Here is a 12,428-nt window from a genome sequence, read left to right as displayed (position 1 = left end):
ACACAATACTTTTAAATCATCAGACTTTAAAGATGACATATTATCCATAATGGAGACTAATGTGATATGATTCAATCAGCTGCTCGCGCGCAGGTATGAATCGGCGCGGTCACGTGACTTGGGAATGCGCTGCTCGGACTCACCTGCGCGTTCATGGATACGCCCATACCTGGAAGGATCAGGAAGTCTGGGATTGTACACAGAATCGAGCTGTTGAGTGTTTGTCTTAAAGTGTTTATTCTCATAAAGACCCCGCCGAACCCCGCGTGTCTCCGAGAATCTGGCTCTTCAGTACTGGCTCCTGTAAAGGTACGTGCTTTCCCTCTGGACTCGAGGTTTGGTGTCTGTGTTGTTTCCCTGTTGACTGGTTTCGGTTGTCTATTGTTTAGGGAAGGAGGCGGCTAAAACTAAAGTACTGTCAGTTGAACATAAAACTGGCGCTTTTAATATAAACTTTGGTTCAGACTTGTATTGGTTTCGTCTTCTCTTGAGCAGTTTTGTCCGCGTGTTTTAGGCCTAGTGTTTCATGTCATGATGATATTGTGTTCCCTGTCCAGCGTGTCTCTCACGAAACTTCACGCGCAGTTTCCTCTCAATACGCTGCGACACTGAGAGGTGCAACGGAGCTTATTTTACACTTAGTCTTGGTAAACAAATCTATTTTAGGATTAATCGATTGAATTTTTCAATTGTAAACAGTTTAGAAAATAAGAAAAAGTCCAATAAAGTTGAATTCGAAAGAAAACCTTCTAGCAGTAGTAGTTTCGCATAATCTTGAATATTTTCTAAATAATAATAATAACCTAGTAATTATAATAAACTACCTATATTTGAAAATGTGGCATTTTCTGCCAAATCTAAACCACATGTAGGGGGGTTGGGGGGGCTAAACATAAAACAGGAAGTGATATCATAGCGAAAGAACCATTTCAAAATCACCACTCAATTTTAAAGACAAAAAAAATCTGAAAAAACTTTTTAAGATCTAATTGTGAATATACACAACGATTTTTTTTAACAAGTTTTTGAATGAAGTGTCTTATGTTCATGTATTTAATTGTTTAAAAGTCTAGTAAAAGGTGTAATACTTTGAATTATTATTATTACAACTTTAATTGTTTTGATATATTTAAAAAATGCAGTTTTATTACTGTAATGTAAAGCTGAATCTTCGTGATCCTCCAGAAATCATTCTGATATGATGATCAATAATCTTTTTTCTTCTTATATCTTATTTCGTGAAATCAATTTTTGCCCCTTTAATATTTTTGTGTAAACTGTAATATACAACCATTCATACATTTTTTTGGTAATTAAGATTTATAGCATTATAAATGATTATTTCAAAGAATTACCATTTATGAAAGAATCCTCAGAAAAAATGAAAGCAGTTTACATAAAAATAAGTGTGTACAATTTAGGAAGGTAGGAAGTTACATAGTTTTTCCAAAAGTAGGTCAAACTGTTCTCAACATATAAGGACTATTATTATTATTAATTAATAATAAGAATAGCAGTAGTAACTGATAAAAATGAAGCACAAAATCAGCATATATATATATATATATATATATATATATATATATATATATATATATATATATATATATATATATCTTTTTTTTGTTTGTTTGTTTTTTTTTGTTTTTTGTTTTTTAAACTGTATTTCTAATTGAATAAATGCAGCTGTGGTGACAAAAAGAAAGAAAAAGGATAAATTCTCAATTTTTCCAAACTCTGACCTGTAATGAAATAGTATTTGGTAGTGCATGAAACATTATTGTGTGTCTTACTGTGATTCACCATGTCCAGGTGTGGAATGTGATGGACTCATAGTTTTGGACAGTGACTCAGAGTTACTCATATGAGGACAGCAGTGGTTAGAAAGGGACAGGTGATGTCAGTGTTACCCTTTTTGTGCTGCTGCTTGAGAAAATAAACCCATAATAACACCACTAACCTTAGTCATTTTCATGCATCAAAAGTCATTTTATTTTGATTTGGACTCTATTTTTAACTTGACAGGATCCTTAAAATCTTAAAGTCAAGGTACAGTTGATAGTGTAATTAAAGTGAGATTTGATCAAAGCCACAACAGTTTGAAATAAACCGCTTTATATCATGAGTTATTATTACAGGGTTATACATATGTTTACCCAGTGACGCTGTCTGAGGTGTGATTGAAATGATGATTGAATATACATCCATCAGAGAACAGTGGTACATGTCATTGCATAATGAAGACGTGATTCAGCATGAGCCAAACACACGGGAAAGACCTCGGCTTACACTGCCATGCAGCACTTGCGTAAAGGCATTAAAAGACTTGGACAGTAGTCCAATTACACAAACATACACAACATGAAGACATGTCAGAAATATATACAAGGTTTAAACCATAATGTTGTTTGCTTGCATTTCATATGAGCACAGCAGATGCAGTGGACTGAAAATAGTGAACCACTGTAAATAGTGACTCGCTTTTGTTGCGTCTGCTTTCATAATGCATCTGAGTTCTTAATCCGCTAGAGCTGACTTTAGGGATTTCTGAACTTTATGCTGAAAAAATCATCAGATTAGTGTTTAGTCTATTCTGAAAAGCCTTGCAAAAGTTTTTAAAAAGTCTTATTATTTCATAGTGGTATACTAATCCTGCAACATTTTGCTATCTTTTAAAATAAAATTAAAAAAAATATTAACTATTCAGGATGTGACTGGTTTTGAATATATGTTGTCTGCTTTTCATATAATAGGAAAAACTTCTGATACTGGTGCTATTTAATGTTGTTCAGGCATATTTCACAATGTGTTTGGACAGAGTCTGACATGCCTGAGCAGATTTTACAGATATTTATTTTTGTCAGAGTAGAGGACAAAGTTCATTTGTTCATGTAGGTCAACAGATGGGAAGTACAGTATCAGCAGAATATGACTACAGGTGCATTTCTCAGTTATTATTAATGGTGCGTGCTAATGCATGATATAGTAGACTTGCTTATATCTTGTTTCATACAAATCCTTGATCTTAGTATTAAACGCTGGTGTGAAACCAGTGCTGCATAAATGACTCTTATTTACAATAGTTCAATCAAAAATGTAAGTTAGGCCATCCTTTACACACCCTCAATGTTGTTCCAATTCAGCATGACTTTATTTCTTCTGTGGAACATAAAAGAATGTTATTTATATTTTGAAGAATATTATTTAGTCAACATCTACCCATATTATTTTGGTTACCAACATTCTTCCAAATATGTAAGTTTTTTTTTAGAATGCCGGTGATCAAATAATATTGGTGACTGTTAACTTCCACTGTATGGCTTAAAAGGTAATTTCTTTTAAAATGTCGTCTTTCATGTTTCACAAAACAACAGGAGGGGAGTAAACAAAGACAGGATGTGTTTTTTTTATTATTGTGTGGGTTGCTGATGAAAGGTGCACATGAAAGTATGTTTGACCAGTGTTGTTAAATGCGGCTGTAATGTGTCTTTTAAACTGCTGAAGTGTGAAGTGGTTACTACCATTCATAGCATGTGATTTCTTTGTGTTGTTATTGGTAGCTGCTTAGACTCATGTTTGTTTACTCGAGTAGGTTGCTGTTATACTTTGCAATCGTTTACCAAAAAATACTTCAGATAGCGTTTGCAAAATGTGGCAGTTTGGTTTATGATCACACCTAACAGTCATTGTAGGTGACAATCAATATAATTTTTTCAGTAGGTGATGCAGATGTGTGCAGAATGGCCAATATAGTATAAAAATATATATTTTCAAACTAACGCTACATTTGTGTGGTTCCATGACAAAATCCATGACAAAATCCATGACAAAGCTGTCAGATGTTGGAGCCAACACTTCTTTTAAATGGTTAACTGTGGTCTGCATCCATACTGTATATTGATCAATAGTCGGTATATGATTGCTTTATATTTTTGTTGCATTTTTTTAATTCTACACAGACAAGCTCAGTTCCTTTCAAAAAATACTGCCCAAATATTATCCTACTGTATTTGAGATATTTAATATGTGAGAGATAGAGAGAGAACATTTCCATTATATTTAAGTTTTCCTGCCAATGTATAATTCTGTAGCATTCTGAATATTGAAATGATTTTAATATGCTTTTTATTATTAATATTACATATATTGAAGTCATTAGTTCTGCAACCCCTTTGCATTTCTGTGATTTATAACTTGCAAACAGATACTTTTTTTTATTAATTTCTCTTTAAAAAAAAAAAAAAAAAAAAGCTAAATGTATAAAAAATCTATTAAATGTTAATAATGTTTTAGATTAAATATAATCTTAATTTGCAGTGGCTTTGTTGATTTAAATAATGTTGTTGTTTTTTTCTTTTGTTTGTAAATGAAATAACTCTTTTAAGGCCATTTAAGTTGAGACTGAATATCATCAAAACCCTGAAAGTTGTTTCCAGTATTAAAGGTCCCGTTTTTCATGTTTTTTTTTTAAGCTTTGATTGTGTTTACAGTGTGCAATAAAACGTGTTCATGTTTTGCGTGTAAAAAAAACAGTATTTTTCACACAATTCACGTATCTGTATACCGCTGTTTTCACTGTCATAAAAACGGGCTGATGACTTACTTTTATCTAAAAAGTCCCTCCTTCAGAAATACGTAATGAGTTCTGATTGGTCCAGCGGTTATTGTGTTGTGATTCGACAGCAGCTGAGCGCGCTCTGCCCTCCTGCAAACGCGATTGGACTAGTTTTGAGAAGCAAGTGGGCAGGAGCATGTGCTGGAGATGTACTTATAGTCACAGGAGCGTTTTTACTGATGAGATGCGCATGAAAACAGCATTCATTTTTTTGCACAGCCCTAACATCTAGTTAATGTGACCTATAGGTATACATTGTAATAAGTTGCAGAAACTGTTAAACGCACCAACTTAATAAAATACACTTACCGGTTGTGGTCCATAAACAACGCCTTCTCCAGACAAAGAGGGAATTGCTCCATCTTTCAAGTAGGGATGGGCATTTTCCGCAAATATCACATTCGAATATTTGAGCTCACAAAAAAACAAATATTCGAATATTGTTTATTTAAATTAAGTTTAATGAAACCGACGTTATTTTTCAGCAACATTTATTGTTTCCGTCATTTTGAACAAGCTTACACTCAATAAGCTTGAACATTACACATCGTGTTTTGTAGCTGAAAAATGAGAAATGCCACGACAATGTTCTTGAATTCGGTCCCTTTCTGTGATTCTTCACAGCATATTTGAAGTACTGTAGAAAGATCGCAGTTCTTAGGGGCCGTTCGCATATCGCGTCTTTTGCGTGCTCAATTTCGTTGTTTCCAATGTTGGCACGCGGTATGCGCACTCATAATGAAAGCAGCGCGGTGCGACGCGCCCGTTTTTTTCCAGCCGGGTCCGCACCGCATCGAGTTAAAAACATCCCACATTTTCAGAATGCCGCAAGTGCACCGCAGGTCATGGGACAACAACTAAACATTCAGCTTCATCCTTTCCCGCAACAACGTTGCTCAGCTAAGATGAAGGAACAGCTGATCATAGCTGTATATGGATTGCCATTTTGAAATAAATTTACTAGCAGAGATACTGAAAGCAATTTTTTTTGTGCTGCAAATCCATTTATCCTTTGCTGAAATTTCTGCGTCTTCATGGAGAGAGCGCGTCATTATTGCTTAGCCTCAGGAGCGCTTCTGCCTGAGCGCTTTGGAAAGAAGGTGAAAGCGGCACGCCTAGCGTTTTCCACGAGTTTTTAGGCGCAACATGTGAACGGCCCCCTATTCATTCATTAATTCTTTTTTGCTTGCATACATCTTCAAATATGCCTTGGAGAATCACAGAAAGTGACCAAATTAGGTTATATTGTGAGTTTTTTTTTTTTTGCGAAATTCATCATTTTTATTTATCGAACAATTAGAGCAGAACGAATATTCAAATGTTCGACTGTCCGTGCACACCCCTACTATCAAGAATAATCTTTGGGCTCAGCAAAATGTGCTGCACATAGTTTTACATGTGGATTATAATTTTCGGGAACCGAGTTAAACATAAATCGTAACCGTTAATCTCCAAGTACAGTGTCACTGGGAAGCCCAAACAAAGGTGATTGGACTCCGAGATGAAAATAACAGCGTTTTGACGACATGGCAAACACAAACGCAGCTCTTCCTCTTCTCCGTCGGAGCGAAACAAGACCACGCCCCCCTTTTTGTGAATTCATGTGGGCGGAGGTTAGTCAAAAACTGTTTTAGTGACATCATTACTGCAGGAACTAGAGGGCCGTAGTCCAAACGGGTCGTTTTTTTGTAGGCGAATTCTGTTAATCAAATATCTCGCTTGGCATTGAACTTTGAGCTTAAGAATTGTACAGATATTATTTATACTCTAAAAACAACATTTCACACTAACTAAAGTTTAAAACATGGGATCACGAAGAAGGGGACCTTTTAAAAAAAGTGTTAGTTATATTGCAGTAGCTATTAATATCTCTATTTTTAGATCAAATTATATTACCTTAGATTTTTTGCGATTTACAAGTTAGTGTCTTTATACCGTGTTTCACCCTCACTCACATCTGTGTGGTGTTGTGGCAGCTCAGGTGTTTTGCTGCTAGTCCGTAGTCACACAACACAACACCACACCACACTCTGGTCTCTGTTTCTTGTCTGAAGTCTTAACTGATGAATCTTACTAGTTTTAACAGTTGAGCGGACCTTACCAGAGCTGCTCTGCGGAAACGTGACCTGTCAAAAGACGTCCCACAGACAGAACATGCATGTGAATGTTTCATTTGCTGGGCTTTATGTGATTTGGAGGGGATTTTAGAGCCCCCTGACCCCTGGCAGCACAATCTCCTCCTGCCTATAATCCACTGCACAAACCACTGGATGACAATGTCATCACATATTGGGTGGAGGAAAAGTCCTGGATGCCCTGTTACTCCATCTCTACACCAAAGTAACACGGTGAAAATTATCTCTAGCGTGCTGTGTTTGTGAATGGACAAATCTTGCACATATGTGTGCATGTACTGGTGATGGCAGATTGGTGATAATGGGTGCAGGCTAAACCAGTGACGAAGGGGGGATTACAGAGAAACAGACCAGAGCGCATCCATGATCTGTCACGACTTAGTACAACAATTATCCCCCCTCACAGCATTTTCATTAGACTGATGTTTGAGATCTCCAGAATTACGTAAGAGTGATGCTCTGCCAGCGTGGTCTTCGTTTTCTCTCTCTCTCTCTCTCTCTCTCTCTCTCTCTCTCTCTCTCGTCCTACGAGGAGAACGAAATGGGCATCTATGAGATTCCACAGAGCAGGGCCGATTCAGTAATGCAGATAGTGTGCGTGCAATGATGGGTCTAATAGAAAAATGAGATTACACTTAGCTTTGTTGCTGATGTTATAGTTGGTTAAAATGAAGTACAAGAAATTCATCACCATCATGCAAGCGGCCATCGGGATCGCGCCTCTCAACAAGCGCGAGCTGCTGCCCCCCGGCCGGAGGCTGTGGAGACCCTCGGGGTGAGTTGTGTAGATGATACTAGGGAGCAAAACTGGGAAATGAATATATGATGATGTTCATGACAGACGTAGCTGGTATGGTGTGTTGTTAAGGCTAATGATCGGATGTGTTTATTGTTGCTCATTCTGTATAACTATAATTGTTGCTCCATGTTTGACATGACCCTGGAAAAATTCTGAAGTGTGCATCAGATGGACATTTTACTATCCCATGAAGCCACTGGAAAGGATTTACACAAGACCTGTATACCTATAGGTCACATGACAACAAAAACATGGTGGATGTAGTACATCAGAATTATTCATACTATACAGAACATACTTTTCTGAACAGTTGAGAAGTGGGTCCTTTAAAACAAACTCTGAGAGTGTTTCAGACGCAGTCATAGAGGCTGAAGCTTTTGACCTGGGCTCTCAGAAAAAAAAAACAAGTAATAAAAGTTGTTCCAATAAAATAAAAGGCTGCACCAGTGTGTGCCTTTCAAAAGGGCCCCTGTGGATTAAACAGGAATATATTAGTGATTAAATCACCAAGTGTTTACAAATTAGTACCTGATATGTGCATATTAGTATTCCCCAGTGACAGCTTTTGTAAATTTTTTAGGTGAGTGCATTTGTGTGGCCCTCTTACATTATAGGCTCAAGACTATCAAAGCAAAGCTACGGTCGACTCAGACATCAGTGGTGAGTTTAATCAGGAAGTGTCATTCAGGAATGCAGTTTTCTTTCGAACATTTCTTAATTCGCTGTTCCAGTTTCTTGAAGCTGAGGACTCTCATGACTGAAACAGTAGTTAGTCTGTTACTCCTGCTGGCTCCTTATCTGCCCGAGGGTTCGTGAACACAAGTTTCTTGCTAGGGAGATCAAGTGTGCTTCATTTCAGAGCAGGTGCTCTCATTTGCAATACTTTTGACATGCTTTGTGAATTATAATACAGCCTCTTTATGTACTAAAAGCCCTTTTGTTTAAGCTAGGCTGCTATTTTCTTGTCAGGCTGAGCTACAACAAAACTGCATGATCAGCTGTAATTGCAGGGTTGGACATTTTATTTAACTGCATACACAAAAACATTTATTTGTTTGTTTTAGCTATTACCAGATCAACGAGTTCTGTACGAACTGACAAGTGTTTATGTGATTAGGACTCGGGCTGTGTGAGAAACAATGGGTCGTGCTCAGTTTTACTCAGCTACAGATACAGTAAAGAGATTTTCAAAGACTAACATATTTTTGTTGTTGACTTATAAAAGTGTGTGATCAGTGTTATTAACTAAACATGTCTTTTTACAGTGACCAGTCCAACCAGATCGAGTTATTCCGATCCAGCCGCTCCAAAAGGTTTTCTTTGACCCACGAAGTTCAGTATTTGTGTCTGCGACGCCTCTCTGTTCCCAGCTACCCGGCCCTTTTACAGGTACTGCACTCTACAGAGTTTCACATGAAAACATTGACATTATTGCTAAAGATTTTTCCATGTTGACATGTATTTTGTTTCCAAACAATAAGTTGGGGTTGAAATATAGATGTAATGCACTAAACTAAAATATGCTATTAATTATATGTTTTGCAAGTTTAATTAAATTATATTTTATATGTATGTGTGTGTGTGTGTGTGTGTGTGTGTGATTGTATTTTTTTTATCATTTATACTGTATATATACATACTATTTATTTATCTTTTAATTTTGTATCTTCTTATATATATTTTTTATCTTATTTATTATTCCAAAATATAAAATGAGTTTTACCATTTTGCTTTCGGATATAAACCTTTTTCTCAAATATAAACCTTTTTCTTTAATTTCTCTACTTGCCTCAGCAATTATGACGAGGAACTGACATTCATATGTTTTTATGAGGAAGTTTAAAATGGAGAAGTTCTTCCCTGATTTGACATTTAATTTTTTATTTTTGTTATCCACCGTCACATAAAATAGACAGAAACAGTGTTTAATTTGTTTCTAGTATTTGTAGAAATGTTATATTATTGACTCTTGAATGCTAATGATAGGAGCCCATAGCTTTGAAAAATAAAAATGTTACTAATATGAAATATAAACATTCAGATTTCCTGGAGTCTTTTAAATGTATCAGTCTCTCTCCATTGGAGAGATGTTCCCATCCTAGAGCGGGAAAGAATTGACTTATGAATATTAATTACGTACGTTACGTGTCTGGAAGCTTCAGTAAGGTTGCTAAGCAATGCCACCGCGTCCTAATGAATATTCATGAGCTAAGCCTTCGCCGGTATTTTGGAACCGTCCATTGTACCTCATAGGGTACGCTATAAAAGAAATGCAGCATTGCTTGTTGTATAATTCTCATATCACATTATAGCACGTATACACGTATAGCGGCAAGTTAAAGTCAATGTAATGTGAAGAAAGAGGTATTCTCTGCCCATTCAGTAGAGGTTAAAATACACTGGTTATTATTAACGCCCCCCACTGATACGGATATTAATATTCTAACGTGAATATAACACGTTACGTTTAAAACGTACGTAAAACGGCTTTTCTTCGTTGGGGACATTTAAGGAATAAAAGATACTATCAAATATTTTCATTAATTACTTGTATAACATTAAATTTAGATAAGCTCTACCGCTGTTTTTCATAAATTAAGTATATACTGGAGGACGATTTTAATTAATATTTTATTATATGTTTTGCACTAACAGCTTTAGAGAACATTAGCTTCTGTGAGAACAGGACAGCTGATGTCTGTTTTATTAATTGTTTAATATGGTTTATAATCAGTTATTTACAGGCAAGTGTCTCCAGCAGAGGGCACAAGTCCAATATCATAATCTGTCACAACCCACAACACTTCATAACATGGAGTTATTATAGCTGTTACTATATCTGAAATTAACTGTAGATCATTTTCTTGTAAATTAGTCTTTCTGATTTTACACCTTAGACAGTAGCTCATACAAGCTTGTTTTTTCTTATCCCCCATATTTACACTCCTTTACCCAAACCTGTGTTTTGTACATTGTTCGACATACACTTAAAGTCTCATATGCAATGCATCATCTGAAATTAGACATTTTAGAAGTTTTATTAGAAACATAAATGATGGGACTTGGATTGAAAGCGTTCGTTGAGTGGTTTCAGTCTCTTTGAGGCACACAGACAGCTAAAGCTGCTTATCTATAATGCAGAGGGACTTCTGTCTGCACACATTGTGCCTGTTTTGTCTAACAGCAGACCGCACACAGTTCAGTATGTTCTCTGATGGCTACAGTGTCCATAAAAACCAGATGATTTCCCCCTGGAGTAGTTAGATTATGTATGGAAATTGAAGATTTTTTTCTTCTGTTGTTTTCGGTTCTTGTCACACAGTAATATACTGCCTGTATGATTCTGTCAACACCATGTTTTATTTGTTTGCTTTTTACATTTATTTTGTGCTTTCCAAGTTCAAGTTTTATATACATTATCCCTAAAGAGAAGTGAAGATTGACTTGGATTGGATTGTCTCATTGAGTACACTACCATTCAAAAGTTTGGGTTTTTTTGTTCAACAAGGATTCATTAAATTAGTTGAAGGTGACAGTAAAGAGATTAGTAATGTATTTTTTAAATGCATGGTTTTCACAAAAATATGAAGCAGCACAAATGTTTCCAACATTAATAATAAGAAATGTTTCATGAGCAGTAAATCATATTATAATGATTTCTGAAAGATCATGTGATGCTGAAGACTGGAGGAATGATGCTGAAAATACAGCTTTGATCACAGGAATAAATTACATTTTACAATATATTATTGTATTTATTTTTATCCAATAAATGCAGCCTCAGTGGTTATAAGATAATTGTATACATCCTGCAGGCCCCGAGCTTTTCAACAGTAGTTTATAGTACCAAGTCAAAACACACTCATTCTTAATTGTGTAACCATAAAAAAATCATCATAAGAAAAACCATGTAGAAACACAAATGTATGCTTATTTTTCCCACTCCAGTTCATCCATTACAACAAAATGCAATGCTTCAAGCTCAGTTACAGTGAGAAACCAGTTCTCTGGCATCATCCGCCAGTAATCTGTTGGTCATCTTAGTAAAGAGAATCGAGGGCAGCTCATATATCACAAGTTAATCCTGTCTTAGATAAGATTTGAGTTAGAAAGCCTTTATAGATCAAAGAATCATTATGCTGTTTAGTACTGCACAATTTACCAATATACAGCACCTGTGTTATGGCATTCAATTCTATGCTGTTAGAAAATAAAGGCGCTTGGGTGCTTCAAATCTAATAATCCAGGATTATAATTAAAAAGAGATGAAATCACTGCTTAACTGCCAGTCCCTCTTGCACATTCAAAAGCTCATGTTGCAGAAAGAAATCCCAACCCAAAAGCATCGGTATTCTGAAGGTGCTACTTGACATCCGTAAGCCGCGAAGAGCTTTTAATGTCAACCTAGATAGAGCCGTATCATCTGATGAACTGAAATGAAATTTTAAATTAATAGCTCAGCAGGAGACTGTCTCGCCTGCCCCGTTTTGTTTTCTCTTTTCTCGTCGTGGCTGGCGTGGGTCGCTGTGGACAGTGGGATTTGCACAGAATGTAGGCCAGAGGCATCAGTCTTACGTCAAAGGCAGACAGATGCATTGTGCCCAGAGGTGATGTGCTTTGGCCCAGAGACTCTGTGTTCACGGGACAGGTGACAACATGAAGACGGTCCTCTCGCTGCACAGGAAATGGGCGCACACCATCAAGGCCATTCGCATCCTCCAGGGCATCGTAAGCACGACTCTGCTCTTTCGCTGTTCAGCTTCAGTTTGGGTGAAGTGTGAAGTTTTTGTTGAATGGCTTTCCATCCGCTGTCAGCGTATACTGTAGGTTGATTAGACAGAAGGGTGTAGTGATTGGCAGGAGTGTAAGTATGGGTAGA

The 12,428-nt window shown here is 36.4% G+C and overlaps 1 protein-coding gene across 1 annotated transcript in view; it reads left to right on the top strand.

Annotated features, from left to right (window-relative positions):
- The first annotated feature begins 121 nt into the window (after window positions 1-121).
- The window catches only part of LOC128021505 (tight junction protein ZO-2), a 31,599-nt gene continuing 19,292 nt past the window's right edge, over window positions 122-12,428 (top strand). The window contains exons 1-2 of the mRNA XM_052608767.1: window positions 122-309; window positions 8,815-8,938. The gene's annotated coding sequence lies outside the window, so the exon portion shown is untranslated. The remainder of the gene's footprint in view (window positions 310-8,814; window positions 8,939-12,428) is intronic.

This window comes from Carassius gibelio, chromosome A10, assembly GCF_023724105.1.
Source record: "Carassius gibelio isolate Cgi1373 ecotype wild population from Czech Republic chromosome A10, carGib1.2-hapl.c, whole genome shotgun sequence".
NCBI classification, from domain to species: Eukaryota; Metazoa; Chordata; class Actinopteri; order Cypriniformes; family Cyprinidae; genus Carassius; species Carassius gibelio.
Note: the sequence above shows the minus strand (reverse complement) of the source record. Positions and strands in the feature narration are given on the sequence as shown.